The 9,644-nt window shown below is 44.6% G+C and overlaps 1 long non-coding RNA gene across 1 annotated transcript; it reads left to right on the top strand.

Annotated features, from left to right (window-relative positions):
• The first annotated feature begins 948 nt into the window (after positions 1 to 948).
• LOC147000355 (uncharacterized) lies at positions 949 to 3,365 on the top strand. The gene is made up of 2 exons (XR_015045991.1): positions 949 to 1,066; positions 3,041 to 3,365. It is a non-coding gene; the product is annotated as an uncharacterized LOC147000355 (long non-coding RNA).
• The last annotated feature ends 6,279 nt before the right edge of the window (positions 3,366 to 9,644 follow it).

The raw sequence follows: 9,644 nt of genomic DNA, 5'->3' as shown, positions 1-9,644 counted from the left end.
GGGAACTTTCTCAAGGCCTGTGAGAGCTCACAGTGAACTCAAGAGGCAGAAAATGTTGTCAGCCTTTAAGGCTAACCTTATCGCCCATTACAGAACGCCCCCCCCCACCTCTTTTTAATTGTTGGCTATTGAGAAAGGGACCTGTCAGGTGAGCATGCACTCTGTCTCCCACTGAGCTCATGTTAGAGACACTTCCAACTGCTTTCCAAAGAGCCTGCACCCATTTTGGGTTTGTCTTCAAATTCACACCGATGAGCCGGAGGAGACGGTGAATGTAACCTTTTTTCCCCACATTGTCTGTGAAGCATCTTCCATGTTTCAAACCTGTCCTCTTGGTTTTAACATGTGGACCCAGTGGTGACTGCTATTCCCCAGTGAGGAGTCTCTGACTCCTTTTGGTTCCGGGTTTCTGGCTACAAGTAGATTTGTGGCGGGCTACGGAGGGGGCCGAGGGGTGGGGGCTATAGGAAGAGTAGACAAGCATGGCCAACTTATTTCCTTTGCTTCTTCCCTGGGGATAGAGATCAGCCAGTCCCAGGGTAGGGAAAACTAGAGAAGGGGATAAAAACATGCAAAGCCTAGCAGGGGGAGCAGAGAAAAGAGATGGAATGGCAGCCGGCGCTGGAGCTCAGATGCCAGTAATAATCCTATGCCCTGCATCGCTCTGGGGAGAGGAGCCAAGACTTCCCAAATCCAGGCGCCCCAACTGGATTGCAAAAGACACACCCATCGGCCCACAGACAGACAGCGCTGCCCAGAACCCGTGAGATACCTTGAAAAGCTGCCCACGTTCCTGGAGACCTCCCTGTAAAAGCTGTCTTTGTACAAGGCGGACTATTGAACCCCCGGCCTGGCGATGCAGGGCTATTGCACAGAACTGGAAGGGGGCGGGTTTTTTTTTTTTTTTTTTTTTTTTTTTTTTTTTTTTTTGATGAGAGATTCGTTGCAGAAAATTTGTCCTCCGCTTTGTTGCAGGGCTAGCCGCCAGTTCTTCCCCGGGTGGCAGCAGGCAGGGCCGACTGAGCAGGCACGCAAAGGCGCTGGGAAAGCTTTGATGTCAACAGAGGTAGGCAGGGCAGGCCCCGGTGGAAAACTGTGAAGTCAGCAGTTATCTCTGGCACTCCTCCCTTCCCTTGGCTTCCCATTTCCCCACCCATTTCCCCCCTCTCCGCTTCCAACTTCTCATTTCCCAGAGGGACCCTGGAATATATGAAAACCCGCTGTCACCAGATCGGAGCGGCCCCTCCCCCCCTTCCAGGCTCCAACTATCACAGTCTGCTCCCACTCCAAATCTAAAACAAACAAAGACACAAAGGCGCGCGGTCCAGGTTCCATACATTTCCTAAGAAAAAACAATGCAGAAACCCTGCCCTTGATGCGCCCATGGTTAACCAAACCCCCCCGAGGAGTTTGGGGGCCTCAAGTTTGAAGTGGTCTCTTTCTGTCTCCTGGGCTTTAGAAGGAGTCCAAAGTGCCTCAGACCAACACAGCTGCTTGGTGTATGGCTCAAATTTAAGCCACAAATTATAAAATGATAAATTCGCTGCTCAAGTCTCTTCCAGGAAAGACCATGTTGTCAAGATAAAGTTACAACCTCGTGGACGTAGGGGCCCATCTAACTGCTGAGTAATCCTCACACTCATTTTCCTGCCTGAGAATTTTTTTCCCCTCTATTTTCTCTGTGTCTGCCCGAGTGACCTTGGGCAGGGCGATCTTCAGGGGCTGCTCAGCCCTGGAGCTCCGAGCTTCGTTATATAATGGCTGCTTTCGTTTTTTGTGAGTAGGGAAGTTTAAGAAACATCTTTGTTCTTGGGCACTTCATGGCTGAGAACAGTCAGAAAGGCCTTGCATGGGCAGCTGCACGAGCACTTCAAACAACAGGCTGGAATGTGAAATCTGTAGTAAAACAGAGCTGTTTAAGGAATTTGCGTCCTAACATACCTAGTCTGTGATCTGTGCAAGATTGCAACATGAGTTCACTGTACTTTGGAATTCTCTTACAGGGTCTGTTCTGGTGACAGAGTGGGACAAGGAATTAGGCCACATGCATGTTTTGTAATGAGTTCACTGCTGGAGCTTAGGCAAATACAAGGAGAGATGTCCAAGGCTGACCCTCCTTACAGGCTCAGTCACACTGGCCTTTTGACCACCTGGGGCTGCAGGAAGCTGCCTCACCATGCTTCCAGTGCTTCAGTTACACAACCGTGACCGGGTGTCTACCAGGTCACCCTAGCCGAGAGGTCCAGTGTGGTCATGAATCATAACCACCACTTCAGCGTTTTCTCCTAGACTCGAGTCCTGTTGATTTACACTTTAGATCTTCAATCCTCCCTCCCTGGGGGTCCTCGGGTCCTGGGTGGTAGGCAGTTGGTGCTCTCCCGTGTCACTCCGTGTTGCCACGCATCCCACCCACTGTAGGCGCCACCGCAGCTGCTCCTGTTTCTGCTTTTCCTGAAGTCAGCCCCGCTGTCATTACGGCTGCTTTTTCTGGGATCCTTCAAATTGTGGAGAGAGTTCTTTTCCTGTGATTATAGCTCTTTCTTCCAATTTTGACTAGTCTGGCGTCTCTGTGATTATAGTTCATTAGGACTCCCAAAGCTAGAGAGAGAACTTTTTTAACGCTATCTTGTTTGTATTTTTTAAAATAACACTTATTATACTTTTTTTCCTCAGAGAGCTATTAAAAATAAGAAATTAAAAAAAAACCCTCAGTAGTGGTTCTCAGTCTCATGGTCTCAATAACCCTTAGCAGCATTTTCAGAAATAAAAGTAATATACACATCGGGAGAAGACTAAAACAGTAGACAAAAGGGGGTAGATAAAGAGAATAAAGGTTTCCTCATCTTCAATATATTCCAAAACCATATCTGTAGTGACTGGTTTTTATATATTGTTATTAATATAGTTTGTTATGTCCTCTTAAAAATTTACAGGAGATTTTGCCATATTCATGTTCTGCATTGCATTTTCCATCCAAAATACCACCTTACAAGCATCAAAGATCTCCTCCCTTCCTTTAATGACCTTGTCTTTCTTGAAGGAGAACGGACTTTCCACGGGAGAAGCGCTCAGCATCACTCGGGGGCCGCTCAGCATCATTCCAGGGGCCGCTCAGCATCACTCCGGGGCGCTCAGCATCACTCGGGGGCCGCTCAGCATCATTCCAGGGGCCGCTCAGCATCACTCCGGGGCGCTCAGCATCATTCCAGGGGCCGCTCAGCATCATTCCAGGGGCCGCTCAGCATCACTCCGGGGCGCTCAGCATCACTCTGGGGCCGCTCAGCATCATTCCAGGGGCCCTAATGGTCCCTTTCCTTCCCTGGGCTGAGCATCATCTATCTGATTATTAAATTCAGGAGGACAAAGTGTGTGCATTAAAATCAACTCTGCTCTTAAGATACAGTCGTCTTGGGGGATCCCTCGGCTCCCTGAAAAATGCCTGGACTGGTGCCACCCATGTACCTCTGGGTTTCAGCAGGAGGAAGTCTGTTTCTCCCTGCTTACTAGGAAACAGCCTACAGTGCGGCATCTAATCGAAGCCTCATCTGATGTTCCTTTTGTCTTGTTTTGTTCAGAATCTCAGCAGGAAAGAAGGCTGCTCTATGGCACTTTAGGGTCCCCCAAGTATTACCATAGAGGTGTATCAAACTCTAGTTTGTAGTGATGGATGTTCACTGATTAACAAACACCCAAATGATCATTTTAGGCAAATACCTTGGTATATTAAAAAAAAAAATACAAGGACAGGCAAATTGTTTACAGTAGAATTACTAGACCAAAGACATGAGCTTTTAAGTCTAAATCAAGATAAAAGAAAAAAATCAACCCCCAACATTGATAGAAATTGTGAAGGGACCTGGGGAAGTGGCTCAGTTAGCATAAAGTGCTGGCTCTGCACTTTATATGAGAATTTGAGTTTAATCCACCAAAACAGCTGGATGCCACAGCTCTGGGTGGTGGAGGACAGGAGGGTGCTTGGGGCTTGCCAGTCTAGCTAAACCGGTGACCTTCAAGTTTATCCAGAGGCATTGTCTCAAAAACTAAGGTTAAATTCTGGGACCGTTGCACAGTGGTAGAATGTTGCCGTGCACGTGTGAGGCAGGTCCTAGGTTCAATCCCCAGCATTGGCAGGAAAAAAAAAAAATTTAAAAATAAGGTGGGTGGTGAGTAAGATATGTAACGTTACTTCCAGCCTATGAACACACACATGCACACACACAGAGAAAGAGAGGGTTGGGAAGGGAACACCACTATAATAAAGGGGTCTACTTTTTCTTTCAGTTATAGGATCAAATCCAGGACCTTGCATATACCAAGCAAGGGCTCTCTCACTGAGGTACAACCCCAGCCACCACAAAAGGCAAAAAACTAGTATTGATCTACAACTTTAATAAGATGGGTTCTGTTTAAGTGTAGTGCTGCCTGCCTTTAGTTCTAGCTCTTGGGAAGCAGAAGCAGAAGCAGATGGGTCTCTGTGAGTTTGAGGCCAACCTAGTCTACATAGTGTGAGCTCCGAGACAGCTAGAGTTACATAACAGATCCTGACTCCAAAAACAAAAGATGTGTTCTGTGCTCTAAGCGTGCTATCTGTACTAATATTTTCCATCTTCATTATACCCTTGTGAGACGGAGGTCAGTAGTACCTCCAATTTTTATACCAAGGGCCCTCAAATGAAATTTGTTAATGAGCTAACCACCAGGCCACTGTAATTAGTAGAGGTGGAGGTTGTGTCTATGTCCCTGTGATTCCAAAGGCTGCTTTTAACCACCCACTACAAGGTATTCCTATGGCTCGATCTGGTATTTGAAAATGTGTGGGAACTTTTGGGGGCTCAGTGCACACACATGTTGTGCATGTATGATATATGCATGGCACACACAGCATCTGCAGCCATACTCAGTCCAAACTGTGCATCTTACTAGCCGGGAGGTAATTCGTCTCTGTCTTCTCATGAGCAAAGCAGAGCTGCTTATGGTGAGGTCATTTCGTATTTGGAAAACATGAAATAATTCTGCCCCACAAGTAAGTCCTCACTGAGTCAAATGAGTTAATTTACTTTACAATTATTTTTTTTATTCCAAAGGCAGCTGTGTGAATTTATATTTGTATTGTCATAAAATAATTCAAACCATATACAAGTATATGTTCCCCCCAAAGAGAAAGTTTTAGGCTGGAAAGCAGTTAGGTTCGGCAGCTAAAGGTCAGGCTCAGTACCAAAAGGGCAAGAAGTGGGAGTCTCCCTTTTGTTTCTATGAGTTTTCAGGCTCCTTCCTTCTTCCTTCCTTCCTTCCTCCCTTCCTCCTTCCTCCCTCCTTTCCTTTCTTCTCTGTATATACACATTGTTGGCTTGTTTTGTTTTGTTTTATTGTTGTTGTTGTTTTGTTTTATTGGTTTGTTTTTGAGAGAGGTGTTTCATGGATCCCAGGCTAGTTTTGAACTTGATACCTAGCAACAGTACTTCTGACCCTCCTGGCTCTACCTCCTGGTGGCGGGATCACAGATGTGCACTGCTATTTCTCATGGACAGGGGGCTGTGACTGAACCCAGGGCTTTGTGCACACGAGGTAAGCTCTTTACCAGCTGAACCATATTCCCAGCCCAATGCACACGGCTGTTATTCGCTGTATATAATTCAAGCATCCCACTAGGAGACCAGCTTTGCATAGGAATGACCACATGGATTCTGGAACAAGACTGATCCAATACAGGTTCCAGACCATCAACCCATGAGTGTGTGACTTCTGGCAAGTGAACTACATCCTTGAAGCTCAGTTTTCTCCATTTCTATTATGAAAAGAAGAATTCTTCCTTAATATGGAGAGGAGGTATTAATGTATGAAAAGCTCTTAAAATGTTATCCGATGCACAAAAAATGGTTAGTAAATGTTAGTACTCATAATAATCTGTGCACGTGGTGTGGTGGTTTGAATGAGAACGGCCCCCACAGGCTCATGTATTTGCATCCAGTATTAATCCCCAGTTGGTGAACTGTTGGAAAGGATTAGAAGGCTCAGGAGATGTGGCCTTGTTGGAGGAAGTGTGCCACTCGGAGTGGGATTTGAGGTTTTGAAAGTTCATGCTAGGTCTAGTGGCTCTCTGCCTGCTGCCTGTGGATCCGGATGTAAAGCTCTCAGCTACTGCCTTGCACCATTCCTGCCTGGACACTGCCATGCTCCTCACCGTGATGAGAATAATGGGCTAAGCCTCTAAAATTGTAAGTAAGCCCCCAATTAAATTCTTTCTTTTATAAGAGTTGTCTTGGTGTTTCTCCATAGCAATAGAAATCCTAAGACACATGCTATACTGGGATTCACTTCCTCTTAATATAACATAGGAATATGTGTGTGTGTGTGTACATATATATATATTTGTTTTATTTCTTTAAGCCTTTAAATATTTACTTATCTAACTTTATGTGTGTGAATAGTCTGCTTGCATATATGTATGTATGTATGTATGTATATGATACTACATGCATGCCTGGTGATAAGGTTAGAACGGATCATCTGATCCCTTAAAATTGGAGTTACAGACATTTGTGAACATCCATGGGATGCTGGGCGCTGCACCTGGGTCCTCTGGAAGAATAGCAGGTGCTCTTCACCACTGAGCCGCCTCTCCAGCCCAGATGTCTCGTTTTAAAACAGCTATAGCACTTCATAGCGCAACCGCTCTGCTTTCTTTAAACATACACGCCCCCATTCAATGCTACTCCTGGTATTTGGATCTCTTCTTATCTGAGGATGATATAGAACTTTAGGATTGATCATCAGTCTTAGTTTATTTAGTTGATTTTCTACTTTACTTATCTAACAAATACACACACCATTGGCCTTGCATAGATAACCCTTGACTGTGGCAGCGACATGTGCACATGATTAGCAGAGTAAAACAAACCGGTTTCATGACAGACGATCTAATCTGAGCTCAGATTCCTTATTCTAAGTGGGCAAATGAAACGGAAAGAGTCACACTGCTAAAGAAAGGACGGTTTCATCACAATCATTACGGATAGGGAAACTGAGGCAGAGAGTAGTTTATTAGACTTGTCAACAATGACAACCCCCTTCCTGAGTTCACACACTTCCTGTTTTTGTTTGCTGTTGTTTTGTTTTGTTTTGTTTTGCTATAGGGTCTTACTGTGTAGCCCAAGATGATCTTGGATACACCAGATTCAGGGTTATAGGCTTGCACCAACTACCACACTCAACTAAGTCCATAACTTCCCTTCCTCATTATTTTATTTTATTTTTTTAGACAGGCTCTCATTATGTAGCTCTGGTTGGCATAGAACTTGCTATGAAGCCCGCCTTCCTCTGTCTCCCAGTGATGGGATTAAAGGTGTGTTCCACCAATGAAGCATGTTGTACCACTCCAAAACCTGTGGCTTTCACTTCACTGAGACTCAAAGCCCTCATTCTGTCACCTTTTACACCCATCTTATGGATGAGAAGTCTGCTAGTAAGTAGCCCAAACGGCTCTATGACTGTCAAAACAACACAACTCCTCAGATGGGCAAAAACCAGCCTGTCTGAGGAATGCTGCTAAGGCTAGTCAGCCACACTGAGAAAGGCCCCCTGTGAGACTCCAGAGTTTGCTGCCTTCAGAGCACTGGCTCAGAGTCTAGCCCCTCAGTTCTGTGTCTTTGTGCTACACTGCAGTACTGTGGAGCAAACTCACAATGCAAGGCAGCCATTAAGCAAACAAACGATTATGTTGCAGCTGGTTTCCAATTAGGTAGTACAAAACCCACGAAAATAACTTTACTTTTTTTTTTTTTTTCTGATTTATTCTGAGTCTGAGTCTTTCACAACTGACTTGGCCATCTCATATTCCTGAAACGTGAAGGCCCAGGAGTCTGCTCAGAAGTTTACTAGTAGAACTCGAAGCTTGTTGTGTCCTCTGTCACAGTTCCCATCCCTCCCCTCCGGCAGCATGTGAGCTTTTAGACATATGTACTAAATGCCCTTTTCTTTAAAGATATGACTGAGATATTTCTTTTGGAATGTGTCCAAACAATCTGGGAAATGTAAACTTGACATTAGCCACAGGGAAGTATATGTTTTAAAACTCTAAGGAACAGAAAAAAAAAAAAAAAGAAAAGAAGGAAGGAGAGAGAGAGAGGAAGGAAGGAAAGGAAGGAAAGGAAGGAAGGAAGGAAGGAAGGAAGGAAGGAAGGAAGGAAGAAAGAAAGAAAGAAAGAAAGAAAGAAAGAAAGAAAGAAAGAAAGAAAGAAAGAAAGAAAGAAAGAAAGAAAGATGTAAGGCAGAGCATGAATTGTAAACTTCAGAAATCAGGACAGCCCTCTACATGAAAGATTTTCATGAAGCTCAATGAAAAAATATATAAACACATATTCCTAATATAATGTTCTGGAAAGTTGTTTTATTAATGATAAGAGTGTGTACTTTTATTTCAAAAGCCACTTCCCACCCTAACATTCTAAAGCCTGCATTTCCCCCCTAAAAATAGCCTTGTATCTCTGGATTATGTTCTTACAGAAAGGCAGGACTGCAGGCCAGTCTTCCACCCATCCTGAGGCTTGACTTTTGGCTCGTAGAACTTCCTGTTCTGTTCCAGCTGTGACATGTTGAAAGTAGACATGAAAACTGTAGACTTTGCTGTACTCTGGGAACCTTTGCTGTGAGTCTGACCCTTTGGATCTTAGAGAATAGGGTGGGTGACATGAAAAAGGAATGGAAAGGCCTCCGTAGGAAGAGAGACGGGACTTCTGAAGGGCTAGCTCCTGTTTCTATCCTCTGTGTTCACAGTCGCCAAGCAGCCAAATTGCCTTTCCTATGAATGTTTAATCCAGCCTGGATCACAAGGAGGAGGCGGTTGAGCAATGTGTGGACGAAGGGCTTGCCTTGCCTTTGATCACAGTGTATAAAACTGAAGACCTGATCACAAGAAGAGATGTCCTAGCAGAACGGCTACAACCTAAGTCACAAGTTGACTGCCAAAGTGTGGTGATTCATTCTCACTTAAATATTAATTAAGAAAAAACCCAAGGCTAGCAGAGCAATGCAGGCCTGGGGTCCTAGCTCTTGGAAAGTAGAAGCAGGAAGCTGAAGGAATTCACTATCATCTTCATCTACAGAGAGAGTCTGAAGCGGGCCTGGGCTAGATGAGACTACCAGAACAACAAAGCGAATCAGCCATCATCATCCTTTGTCCCAGCCTCTTTCTGTAAGGTCATCTATTACTTTCTGTAACATCAGCTCCTTCTAAAGTAGTAGACCCAGCTATGTTTTATATCATGTGATCCCAGTTTGATTTCATGGGTGAGAGGACTAGAGGCAAGACCTGATTCTAGGACAGCCGGTCTGCTTGTTCTTTTGCTCTGTGAGTCGGTCTAAAAGCACACTGGGGCAGAGACAGATCTGCTGTTATCTTGCCCTCTCTGCTCTTTTTTTTTTTTTAAAGATTTATTTATTTATTTTTATGTATATGAGTACACTGTAGCTGTACAGATGGTTGTGAACCTTCATGTGGTTGTTGGAAATTGTATTTAAGACCTCTGCTCGATCCGGTCAATCCCACTCGCTCCAGTTGCCCCCACTCGCTCCGGCCCAAAAATATATTTATTATTATACATAAGTACACTGTAGCTATCTTCAGACATACCAGAAGAGAGCATCAG

The sequence above is a fragment of the Mus caroli genome, unplaced genomic scaffold (genome assembly GCF_978045245.1).
Source record: "Mus caroli unplaced genomic scaffold, Mus_caroli_1 scaffold_18, whole genome shotgun sequence".
Lineage (NCBI taxonomy): Eukaryota > Metazoa > Chordata > Mammalia > Rodentia > Muridae > Mus > Mus caroli.
The sequence above is the reverse complement of the archived record's forward strand: the minus strand, read 5'-3'. Positions and strand labels throughout refer to the sequence as shown.